Source organism: Quercus suber, unplaced genomic scaffold (genome assembly GCF_002906115.3).
Source record: "Quercus suber isolate HL8 unplaced genomic scaffold, Cork oak 2.0 scaffold_1031, whole genome shotgun sequence".
NCBI classification, from domain to species: Eukaryota; Viridiplantae; Streptophyta; class Magnoliopsida; order Fagales; family Fagaceae; genus Quercus; species Quercus suber.
In genome coordinates, this window is record NW_027070442.1 from 106,950 (window position 1) to 119,158 (window position 12,209).

Sequence of the window (12,209 nt, forward strand, 5' to 3'; positions counted from 1 at the left end):
TGGAGTTTAATTCGGCTAGTATTTTTATTTGTATTCATCAGTACAACGACATGCAGTTTAGTAGTCAAGCAATTATGCTGTAGGCGTTTATCATTTGTTAGTAAATAGATAAGATTAGTGCGATACAAGTGTAGCCGTCTAATTAGTAGGCCTAATTAGTGGGTTGTTAGTTTTGTTAACACTGTTAGTTAGAGGTTTTTTGTTTATTGAAGTATCTGTGTCAGTATATAAGTGACAAAGCTGCTGTAATTAATTAATTAATTCAGTTCATTAATGAGAAACCATATATGAATTTTCAACTCTGCCATATATTTCTAATGTTGGCCGCTAAAATGAATATGCCTGGATGCCTGGATGCCTTCGCAAATATATTTGATATCTAGTATGTTAATGTCATAAGAGATACATCTATTGGATCTGACTTAAAAGTAATTTGAAAAGAAGTAAAGAACTGTGCATGTTTGCCTCAATTCAGAGAAACTATTTTGCATCATTGCATGGCATTTGCTTCTGGATCAAATATTCAAATGAGTAGAACTACTATGCAGATGTTGTAGTACAGAGTTAAGCAAGCTAACGTCATTTTTTATGTACAAATTGTTGGAGGTGGTTAGAAGATTTTGCAGCTTGGTCTTCTTTAAAGCAGTGTTTTCTGCACAGTTTGACTATCTTAGGCTTTAAGAATCAGCTTTATGATGAAGCATGAGTGCAGCTTTCGCAAAAATAAATAAATAAATCACATGTTATTACTGCAGAATGAGTTGTTATCTCTTTGCTTATATGACAGAAGCAATCTAGTCTTGAACATAATCTGATCAGTGAATTTGTCTTAGAGAGTATTGAATTTGTGATAAATAATCACTTATCCCAAAAGCCCATACTAATGGGAGAGATTGAATATAATCACATAATCAATATTCTAACATTCCCCTTCATGTGTGAACCTAGACTGGGAAAATTTTAACTTATGGAAAATCTTATTGCGCACTCACTAATGCACAATTGCACAATCGTTCTTTAAAATGTCACGATTTCAGTCCGTGTGACCGCGTGTTGTACATTGAGTATATAATAAGGTGTGTGTGACTATCATTACTCACTAAATTATTTATTCAATATTTGACAACTTGAACATCTTCTAATGCATTGGTCTTCCTTCTTTATGAGAAACTTGTGTTATTACATATTACACATTACACATATTATCTTTGACTCACACTTCAGAGGAATGACTATTTGTAGCTGAATTAGAGAATAGTACGCCCGCCACTTCCAATAGCGAGTAGGCTGGAGTATGATCCTAGTTCCACAACCTTCCATTACTTATCACAGCTATGGAATCTGCCTTCTGTATTGTGGACAATCGATGCGCTACAATTACACATGTTCTGCCTACCATCTTCTCCAGTGCCTCTTGGACTAGATTTTCTGAAGCACTATCGAGTGCACTGGTTGCCTCATCCAAAAGAAGTATTTTGGGTTCTTCAGTATAGCTCTAGCAATCCACAGTAGGTATCATAACCATCACTCGTAGAACTGCATTTCAAAAATAGAATTTTACCAAAAAGAATCTTGATGTAATTTATTTTTGTATCAATGTAAAGAGGAGATAAATGTATACATACCTTATGAATTCATGAGCATTCGCAAGCATTGCTGCCTTCCTTACTTCATACTCTGTAGCATCCTCTGTACCATAAGCAATGTTCTCACTAATAGTTCCTGCAAAAAGTGTGGGTTCCTGACTTACTAATGCAATATATGACCTTAACTTCCTCAAATTGTAGCTCTTGATGTCACTCCCATCTATCAGTAAGATCCTCTAAGGGGTCATAAAATCTTTCAATCAACCCAATGACAGTGGATTTGCCTGAACCACTCTGTACTACAAGTGCTATGGTTTTTCCTGCTTCAATCTTGAGATCAGGCCCTTAAAGATCATTTGCTCAGGCCTTGCTGGGTAAGAGAAAACCACTTTCTTGAGTTCTATCTGACCCTTTATAGATTTTTTTATTTTAACACCATGTGGTCTTCAGGGTCAATCTCACTTTTTCTGCTATGATTGCAAAAACTGATCTAATGGCGCTGCTACCTTTGGCTATATCAGAAGTCATGCTTCCTGCATCTGCAATGTTCTTACCAGTGCTGATCAAGATGAAGAAAGCTTGAAAAGGTTTTTTGGGGTAACTAGTTTCTGATTCATTACTTCCCTCCATACCAGAAAGTCACAGCTATAGCAGCTGTTGTCAAAAATTGAGAGCTGAACACCCAAACCAGAAAACCATGATGCTTTGATACTCTCCGTCCTGGGACCTTTCATTGCTGCTTCAAATAGGCCCAATATTCTTTCTTGAGATGAAAATGCAGTGATGCCTTCACTTTGTGCTTTCTTAATTTTTGCAGACATACTTTTTATTAGACACTAGCTTGAATAGAAACTTGCAATGAGTAAAGGCTGCATGGCAATCATTACAATGGATACCCTCCACGAAGCTAATAATCCAAGTGCAAAAGTAGGGAGGCACTAAAGGAAACCTGAACTAGCAGTGACATACGTTCTGCAATGAGGGAGCGAACCGTGTAGGCTTCAGTGGCTAAGCGTGCACAGATGGCTGCACTTGTGTTATCATCTTCATCAAACCATCCTATCTCAAAGGTTAGCAATTTCCCGAGCATCTTTTCAAGCACCCTTTTTGTTAAACGCTCTCCCATAATTGCAAAATTGTAATGCTGGCAGAGATTGGCAATGAAGCTGATAACTCCCAGGCTTAAGAAGATAAAGCAATAGAATCTAATTTTTGATTTGATGGTGGATTTGTCTTCGAAGTAAACTGAGATAATTGTTCCCAAGCAATACGCATGAAGTGACAGAACAGTTCCCGAGCCAGCAGCCCCTAGACATCCAAGTAAAGCTTGCTTCCACTCAGGTGCATTCATTTTCAGTAAACGCCGTTGGAAGCTGGAGGATAAGCTTTTTTTTTTTACTTTTTCATTAAGATATTCAGAAAATTGGGTCGCTTGGAATGAATGTGCAAGGTTGATGGAAAATGTTGAGCTGTAAGGGAGGACTGGGGTATTATACATACTACTGATAGGTGTTTGGGGAGTCTTGCAAAATTTGCCATTCTGTTATATGTATCTTCTGTTTGATGATAGGAACTACTGAATGCTTCATTTTCCATGGATGATTGCTGCAACTGCACCAATTTGCTATAGGCCCGCCGTTTCCATTGTTCATTTCCATTAGCTTGTCATGAAACCGGATTCAACCACTTTTCCTGATGGAAGACGACTATCAAATCAGCCTTACGGATTGTGGAGAGGCGGTGGGCAATGATAATTGTTGTCCTTCCTTGTGAAGCCTGGTCCAAGGCTTCCTGCACTAGTCTTTCAGACTCTGCATCCAAAGCACTCTGGCTTCATCAAGTAAAAGAATTTTTGGGTCTCTGATCAAAGCTCTTGCTATGGCAATCCTTTGCTTTTGCCCTCCGGACAATTAACCCCAAATTGCCCTACCTGAGGTACAAGAAAAACCAAAGTCAAATTTCAGCATTGAGTCCAAACTTTTTAAAAACAAAATCAGCATTGCTTCAAAACTTTTTCCAAGGTTTTTATTGGAATATGGACTAAAAAATCGTGGCTTACCTGAGTTTCATATCTTGAGGTAGTTTAATGATGAAGTCATGAGCATTTGCAGCCTTAGCTGCTTGTATTACAAGTTCCATTGGAGCATCTTCCTTGCCAAACAGGATATTCTCTTTTATGGATGTTGCAAAGAGAACAGGCTCTTGGTTAACTAATCCCATATGGGATCTCAACCATTTAAGCTGTAGTCTCTTTATTTTGTACTTATCAAGGAGAATATCTCCTTTTTCCGGGTCATAAAATCTTTCAAGCAAAGAAATGATAGTAGACTTGCCTGAACCACTGCCTCCAAGTGTCTTTCCAGCTTGAACTTTGAGATTGAATCCTTGAAGAATTGGAGTATCAGGCCTTGATGGGTAGCTAAAGTCAACATCTCTAAATTCGATTTGTTCCTCTCACACTTGGAAGAATCTTTCCTTTTCTTCTTCGGAGTCTATAACAGGCACATCTATAAGTACACTGGCTCGAATTCATAATCCTAATACAATTGAATTTGTGACAACACGAATTCCAGCAAAAGATTCAGAAATTTTATTCTTCTGCACTCTGGTCCCGTAACTACTTAGATGACCCATTAAGATTTAGATATTTGTGGATATGTGTTGCTATTTACCATATATGGACGCTTAGCATATAGATAAATCTGTAAGATGTATGTATAATATTAAGCTGTGTTTGAATTATGATGACGTTATAACACATGCAGACATTATCGTCCAGACTGTGAAGAGTCACAGAAGCAACTTTGAGATTATACAGTCATAAAATCATCTCGAAGTATACGAATTTCTTATCATAGTCTTCGTTATATTAGAGTTGACGAAACTCTTAAGACGTAAATATATTCTCACGATATTTCTGAACTATCCTGAATAAGGATCCGTATACTATTATATATAAAAGTAAACAATGGACAGTATCTCAATGGAATAAGACATATTCCTTTATAAGGTTGCCTAAATAGTACTAAATTTATGGTTGGATGTAAGATTACCCGTAAATATATAATTTAAAGGCTACATAAATTTGTATTCTACAGCATGTAAATTGGGTATAGAAACTGAGCCCTTTGGACTTTCAAGTTGGTGAATCTATCACTGCACATTCAGCCAAGCTAGCCCATTGGTTATAAGTACTGTAAATATGTGCATGATGTATGTTTGTAATAGATTCATGAAAGTTATTATATTTTACCATGCATCTATCTGGCAAACGCTTCCCAAGCATAAACTTGTCATTGCATATCATAGAGTCAAACAATAGAAGAATGATATCAGTTAGCAGTATGAAGTAAAGTAACTCACACTCCTCCACCATTATGCAGACTCCAGCAATGAAAACAATGCCACCTGTCTCACTTCCCTGAATGACAAGAACACTTCCAACCCAAGCCTGGAAAGCCCAAACTGCATAAATCGTCCCCATGCTCCCTATCAGCAATCCCTTTGTCAAACCTTGCTTTATGCCTAGCTTCATGCTTTTCTTGAGTGCAAGCTAAATCTATGTAGTGTTTGATGCTCCCCCACATATGAATAGGTAGTGCGGATTGATGAGATTGCTTGTTCTGCAATGCTGCCAGCAATCCCATAAGCATCTTTCATTTTTGTCCTAGGCCCTTCTGTACCTTACCAAATCCAATTCCGCGGAGCAATAAAAAAGAGTGTCAATGGAAAAGCAGCTAGCTACTGCAAGTCTCCAAGAAGGCAGAAATGCAACTGTGAGGCTCAAAATGAACGATGTGAGGTGAGCCAGGCAGTTGGGTATCTACAGTTAAAGAAATATTTGATGATGTTAATTACAATAGCATATAGAAGAGGAAAAGAGTATTTCTTAGGCAATAAAAAACCTTGTCAGCTATCGTGACTTGGATTATATGGGCATCAGAAGAGATGGTAGAAATGACTTTGAAGGAAGTGGAAGTAGCAGCATTGGTGTCAAAGTAACCAACTTCTTGCCTGAGGACTGCCTTTAAGTATTCCACTCTTAGCAATTTGCTTGTCTCTCTGCAGTTCTTGTCCAACATATTACTTCTGTCAAGCATGAATATGTACAGGCATATCAAAGGTGTTAATTTCGTATCTGTGCATCGAAATTCAGATATTATTATTGTACTACATGCAGATTGGTTTTAAAATTACTGTACTACTACTATATCCTGATTTTTCATATTCTTCTAACCAATCATATTGCTGTTTCAAATAATTTTCAGTCGGAAGACTCAAAAGAAGCACTGCCATGGCTTTAGCTAGATGTGACATGATGCCAAAATCTATACTTGATCCATTCATTTCACATTTCTTACTTTATTATAGCTAGAAAAGAGCAAAATGCAAAGACAAAGGAAGAAAAGGACTATACAAAAGGACTTCAATTTTGATCAAGCCTCTAGAGATGAAAGATGCAGGCACAGAGCCAAACCAAACCAACTGATAGGAAAGCTTGGACTTCAAAATTTTACATGGGCATATCTTGATATATTATTAACCTGACCAGGTTTGGATTGGACAGCAAGTCAGCACAAGGCTTTGATCTTCTAGCAACTCAACAAACAGGCTTGCTGCTCAAGAGCCCTTCCTCTTTTCTCTCTCTTTTTTTTCTTTTTTTCTTTTTTTTTAAAATATAATTTTTTGGTTTGTGGGTGGGGGAGATAAGTACATGAATCAAAATATTTTACAACGAAAGCTGATATCCCAACTCCAATGGCAACATAAAACAGCTTGAGTGTATGTAAAGACGCATGACAGACCGTTAGTCACTCTTTTAAGTAAATAAATTCAAGCCAGTGTTTGAAATATCCTAATTATCTTTTTAAATGTCTATGCAGCTCAAATTTAACAGACCACTTGAGGGAATTTTCAAACATTATTTTTGTATAAGCTTTACATAGAGACACATGACATATAGTCTTAAAGCAAGTAGCAACTATGGTGTTTAATACAACAGTTACACTATATGGTTCAAGAAAAGCTTAACAATCTGCCATTGAATACTTTGCATACCTTGTCAACAACCTCGTTTGGGATATCAAAACCAGCTCCTGAAAAATCATTGACTAAACCGCTGAGAATGAACATAGTGAGTGGGGTCATCGAGCCATCACCAATGCTGCCCAGAGTCCCAAACAACATGAGTAGCTTGTCCAAGGCATCCGAATATGAGAAAAGGCCAGTTTTGCTCTTCATATCAAAATGCTGAGTATAAAACTGGAATCCCAGGAGACAATTCACCTTCTGATGAAGTCTAAGCCTTTGTCAGTTAAGTTATTCCAAGTAACATCCATATATATGTCTCCAATCCAACACAATTTTCCAACCATATATTATAGGAGCTTTTCATTTATTTTTTTTCTCAAGGTACCATCTAAAAGAGGTCAGTAAAAGGTAGTAGCCACCCATTGGCAAATGAAGTAGACCTTTTTAAATTTTACCATAGCCGGCATTTGGTCTGTTAGCTGTGGCCATATCATAAGGAAAGTTTCTACAAATCCTACAGGTTTTAAGCTTTAGCATCTGGATTTTCCTTTAGGCATTTTTGGCATTGGTTGGATCCATATAAGTACAAACCAATAATAGTCCTCTACATTAAAGTCACCGAACTCTTGCCAAAAGCCAGCGAATCCAGTTTGTACTCAAGGCACAAAAGGCCAACAATATTATTCAACGAGCCTGCACAATTGGCTGCTAATCATGTGTCATCAATTTATCAAATACATATTACTATAAGCTATCAGATAAAGACTATAGGTTCAAGCTTTCCATTCTCACTTTCCGTTGGCAAAACCCAATCATCTAAAAAAAAAAAACCAATAACATTTATACAATGATATATGACACGCGTCAAAAGAATCTAAGTGTACACAGCATTATGAGTTTTTTACTCAAAAAAAAAAAAAAACTCCAAAGTCTAGACACGCCTAAATTTAAATCATCTATACTGTTTTTTATGTTTCACTTTATGTTTCACTAATCACACCTTATTATGTATTTTTTTTATTTAACTTTCCTTATAAAATAGCCAAAGTTTAAAATGGAAAATAATAAACATTTGACAAGTTGTGATTGGTGGAACATAAAGTGGAATACAAAATGTAGTACAAATGATTTGTATTCTAATATGAGTTGTCAACTTATGATGAAAATAACATCACTTTTACATGGGTCTACCACTAACACTCAACTTATTATACACCAATCTTAACTTGACACTTTATATTTCACCAATCACAACTTATTGCATACCTAAAGTTTAAAAAGGAAAAAAATATTAGACACATGTTATATCATAATCAAAGGAGCATAAGTATTAGACCAATGGGCTAATTCTATGTTGGAAAATGAGTTTGAGTTAAAGAGGTTTAAAGTCAGTGTTAAGTATCCAATAGTTAAGCCATTTGGGATATACACCACTGTCGATTTCTTTAAAACTTTTTCCCCCTCTATCCGCATGTGTGTTAAAATACTTAGTATTCTTATAAAAAAAAAAAAAAAAAAAAAAAGTGGAACACAAAGAGTTGAAAGAGGATTTGTATTCGAAATTTGGCGTATTCTTAGACTTATTTTAGTCATCCCTGACTCTTCGAATACAATAGGATATCACATGGCAAATCTTTCACTCTACCTTCTCTCATCAATGGAAAAGGAAAGTAACTCTCATAAGTCACAACAATTGAGATATCATATGGTCCAGAATTAGCAAGACCAACTTTGTCCAACCAAAACCCATGCAATTAATCAATATAAATTTTAATTTTCCTCCCCCAAATTTTTGAGGCCTAACCATAGTAACCTTGCAGAAGCCACTGATATCTTTGTGGGGTCAACTTTACCACAAAGCCCTAACAGAAAAACTGTCCCCAATCCATGAGTCCATCTCGAAGAGAAGTTGAATTATAAGACAAGGACCTCTGCTTGCTTCCTTTCCCACAGTCAACCATACCACAAAGCCCTAATAGACAAAAGGGCAAAAAAACAAAAACAAAACAAAACATTGGCCCATAAATGGATATACCATGGACTAGTAGGCCCATTATTACCCACTTCGGCCCAAACAAAAATTTAACATGAGAGCACATGCTTGTATAATAGAAAATGATCATGTTAACCAGCCCAAAATTCACTTAGTGCAAAGTTGGGTAAAAATACATGATTATTACAGTAACATTGTAAATTTACACTAGCATTATCCATTTTGCATTTTTTTTTTACATATCTCAAGATCAAATAAGAAAGTATATGGTAGTTATTGTGCGTGAAGAAAGAGAGACATTAAAAAAATGATATTTTAATAAAATGTAATGTAAAATAGATAATACTGTTTTAAAAAAGTGAATATATAAAAGGTCTCGATTAAGGGTATTAGGGCATGCATTAATAATCCATTTGAGGAAACTTTTTATGACAATTTGAAAATGTTGTAGAAAAAGTTAATCACTTCTTCATTTTCCGATAAAAAGTTTCTTAAAATAGTTTAGTAAAATCCTACATATAAAAATATTTAAAAAAAAATAGATTTTTATGCTAAAATAGACTAAATTTTTTGCTGAGCTTATGCAAAATGCTCTAAAAATTCAATCTACACCACGTGTAAAGCAAGGGAAATAGGATGCATTGTAAGTAATGTATAATAAGGTTATATAAAAAAATATATTTTGTAAAGTTGTAATTTACAACTATTTTGTGTTGGCTTTAATTCTATGCCAAATTTGACTGTAATTTCTTCAATCATATTTCCCTGTATATATGTGGGTTTTCAATTGTAAGGGATGAGTGTGAGAGAGTGTGAAGACCCAAGCTTAAAAGGATGAACAAATAGATTTTGCAAGTGTCTTGCGAGAAGCTTACCCCCCGAAAGAGCCACGTGTAGAGCACGTGATTAGAAGATGAAGAGTCATGCTATCCTGGAGGTTTTCGCGAGTGTCTCGTGGGAAAGGTCATCCTACGAAGTACTCGCAAAACTTTTTGTTTGGCAAAATGTTATGTTTGCTTTACCAAGTCTTTATCCACACTATATATACCCTTATTACCCACAAATTGAAAGGAGTTTCAGAAAGAAAACTCTAGAAAATACACTTGAGAGTTAGAGATTGTTATACCCACAATCATCCACACGTTTCCTTGTGGTTTTCCTCAACTATTACCTCTCCATCTCTACATCCTTGAGATGTTGATAGCCCAAACACTTACTACACTCATTTAGAGTGTAAAGGGAGAATTTAGTACTGCTGGGAAGCATTGGAAGGAGCCATTCATTGGCAGATGCAATCGGGCTAACTTGCGAGATCCAGAAAGCTAGAGAAGACAAAGTTTCGAGAAACCAGTTGGTAGCAAGAGCTTGGAGGGCTCAAGTATATGGGGTAGACTAGGCTTGGAGGGTCTTTTGTTATTCATGTACTCCAACTTTATTCTCTAGGGGATCGATTTCGACTTGGAAAGTCGCGGAGAGGTTTTTTGCCAAGTTCTTCGGTTTCCTCTTTGATAACACTTTTCGATATTATCTTGTGTTTGCATTTTTCTTCCCTACTCTTAAGCTTTCATTTTATTGTTGATAATGGATGAACATGGCTTAGGGTAGTTATATCGGTTATTTGCACTCATTTACTCTTGTTCCGCACTTAGTATAAGTTAGAGTAAAAGCTATCTAGCCGTAACTTTTAATTGAGGGTCTGAACAAGCTCTTGTATTTTTACACAAATCTGAGCTTTCATATTTCCTCGCCACAATTATAATATAAAAGAAAATTATGCTTCCAAGAATTATTAAAAATTTGTAACTGACTACATTGGCAAGCCCATTGTGTTTATACGAATAAGTGAGGTTAAAGATTATTTTCCTATAAACTAACCATAATTTGTTGTCCTTTCTTAGTGATTAATCTTTTTAATAAGGTCTTCTAAAAATATAACTTCAAATAAGGGATTCCCTAATAACTTGTTGGTCTCATCCATGTCAGTGGTTAAAAAGTAATAAAAATAATAAATTAAATAAATAAAGCAAAGCAAAGGACATGCTTAACGCATTGAAAATGAAAACACCAAATATTTTGGGATTTTTACAAACATAATAAGCCAAAGTTTACTAAAATTCATTGGAACGTTTTTATTTTTCAATGGCTCATATTTAGTAAACAAAAGGTCAAAGAGTAGTGGTGACACCACGTTCAGTCTAAGGTGTACCCAAGAACACCCTGACCTGAAAATAAATAAATATATATATATAATAATTAAAAAAAATTATTTGTTTACCCTTTAAAAAAATTAGGAACACCCTCAAATAAAAATAAAAAATATTATTTGTTCTACTTTCAAGCAAAAAAATAAATAAATAAATTGAAACAGAGCAAGCCCACCAGGGAAAAAAAGCCCAACATCAATCCTAAACAACAGATAGTAAAGCAAACCCAATCTAAAGAAAAAAGCAAGATAAAGCAAACCCAACAGGTTATAGATGGTAGCAAACCCATGGATTCTTAAAAATAAAAAAAAATAAAAAAAAAACAAACAAACAAACCAAAACCTAATATACTGAAATTAGACCAAAGGACGGCGCCACGAAACACTAATAGATGTTGAAAGAAAGAAAGAAACCTAACCTAAAGAAAAAAACCTAATCAATATACTAAAATCAGAAACCAACGGATAACAACAACCAATGGACGACACCTCCGCCTTGAGCAACAAAGCACATCGATCATCACATCGAGCCTCAAACTCGAGCTCCAAAAGGACCAAAACACATCGGGCATCGGAGATCGGAGATCGGTCTTCCTCACCTTGATGTGCTGCCCGACAGCGCTGCCCCTTAGCCTCAGGCCTCCCTGCTCCCTCAACCTCAAGGTACTTCATCTTTACACTTAACTTCTCTCTCTTTTTTTCTCTCTTACATATACGGGTTATTGGGTTAATGGTTTTCTCTCTGTCTCAGTGTCTCTCTCTTTATCTGAAGAATGAAAGTGAAATGAAATGAGACTCTCTCTCTCTCTCTCTCTATTTAAGACTTTATCTGATTCTCGTTGAACTGTGATTGGCTGATTGCTTAGCTTTACTATATAACTTTATTAATATTTGCCCCTGTTTTTGGCTTTATCCATTGGTGTTGGTGTTAGTGTTGGTGTTAGTAAGATACAATTAATTGTCTTTTAGTGTATTGTAATTTGTGATTGTGAATTTATCTGATTGGCTCTTATGATTGGGGCCCATGGGGCTTTTCTGGTGAGTAGGGGGCTGGACGGGGGCATGGGGCCAGGGTGGGATATTTGAATTGGGGGAAGTAAATGCACATGAGGGTGTGTGCTAATGCAGCTAATAAACAATAATTTAATTAACCAATAATTAATTGGAGGAAACAGCTAATAAACAATAATTAATAATTTAATTAACCAATACATTATAAGAGACAAACAAATTAAATTATGTTAGGCTAAATAACAATTAATAATTTCATAATTAATGAAACAACAATATAACACATTATAGTTTATAGAAGACAAAAAAATTAATGAAACAACTAAACAACAATAATTAATAATTTTATTAATATTTCAAATGAACTTATAGTTTATTGTTTATT

The 12,209-nt window shown here is 35.5% G+C and overlaps 1 pseudogene; it reads right to left on the bottom strand.

The window, feature by feature from the left end:
• Nucleotides 1-1,247: 1,247 nt before the first annotated feature.
• On the bottom strand, nt 1,248-11,485 carry LOC111983183 (putative multidrug resistance protein; annotated as a pseudogene).
• Nucleotides 11,486-12,209: the final 724 nt, after the last annotated feature.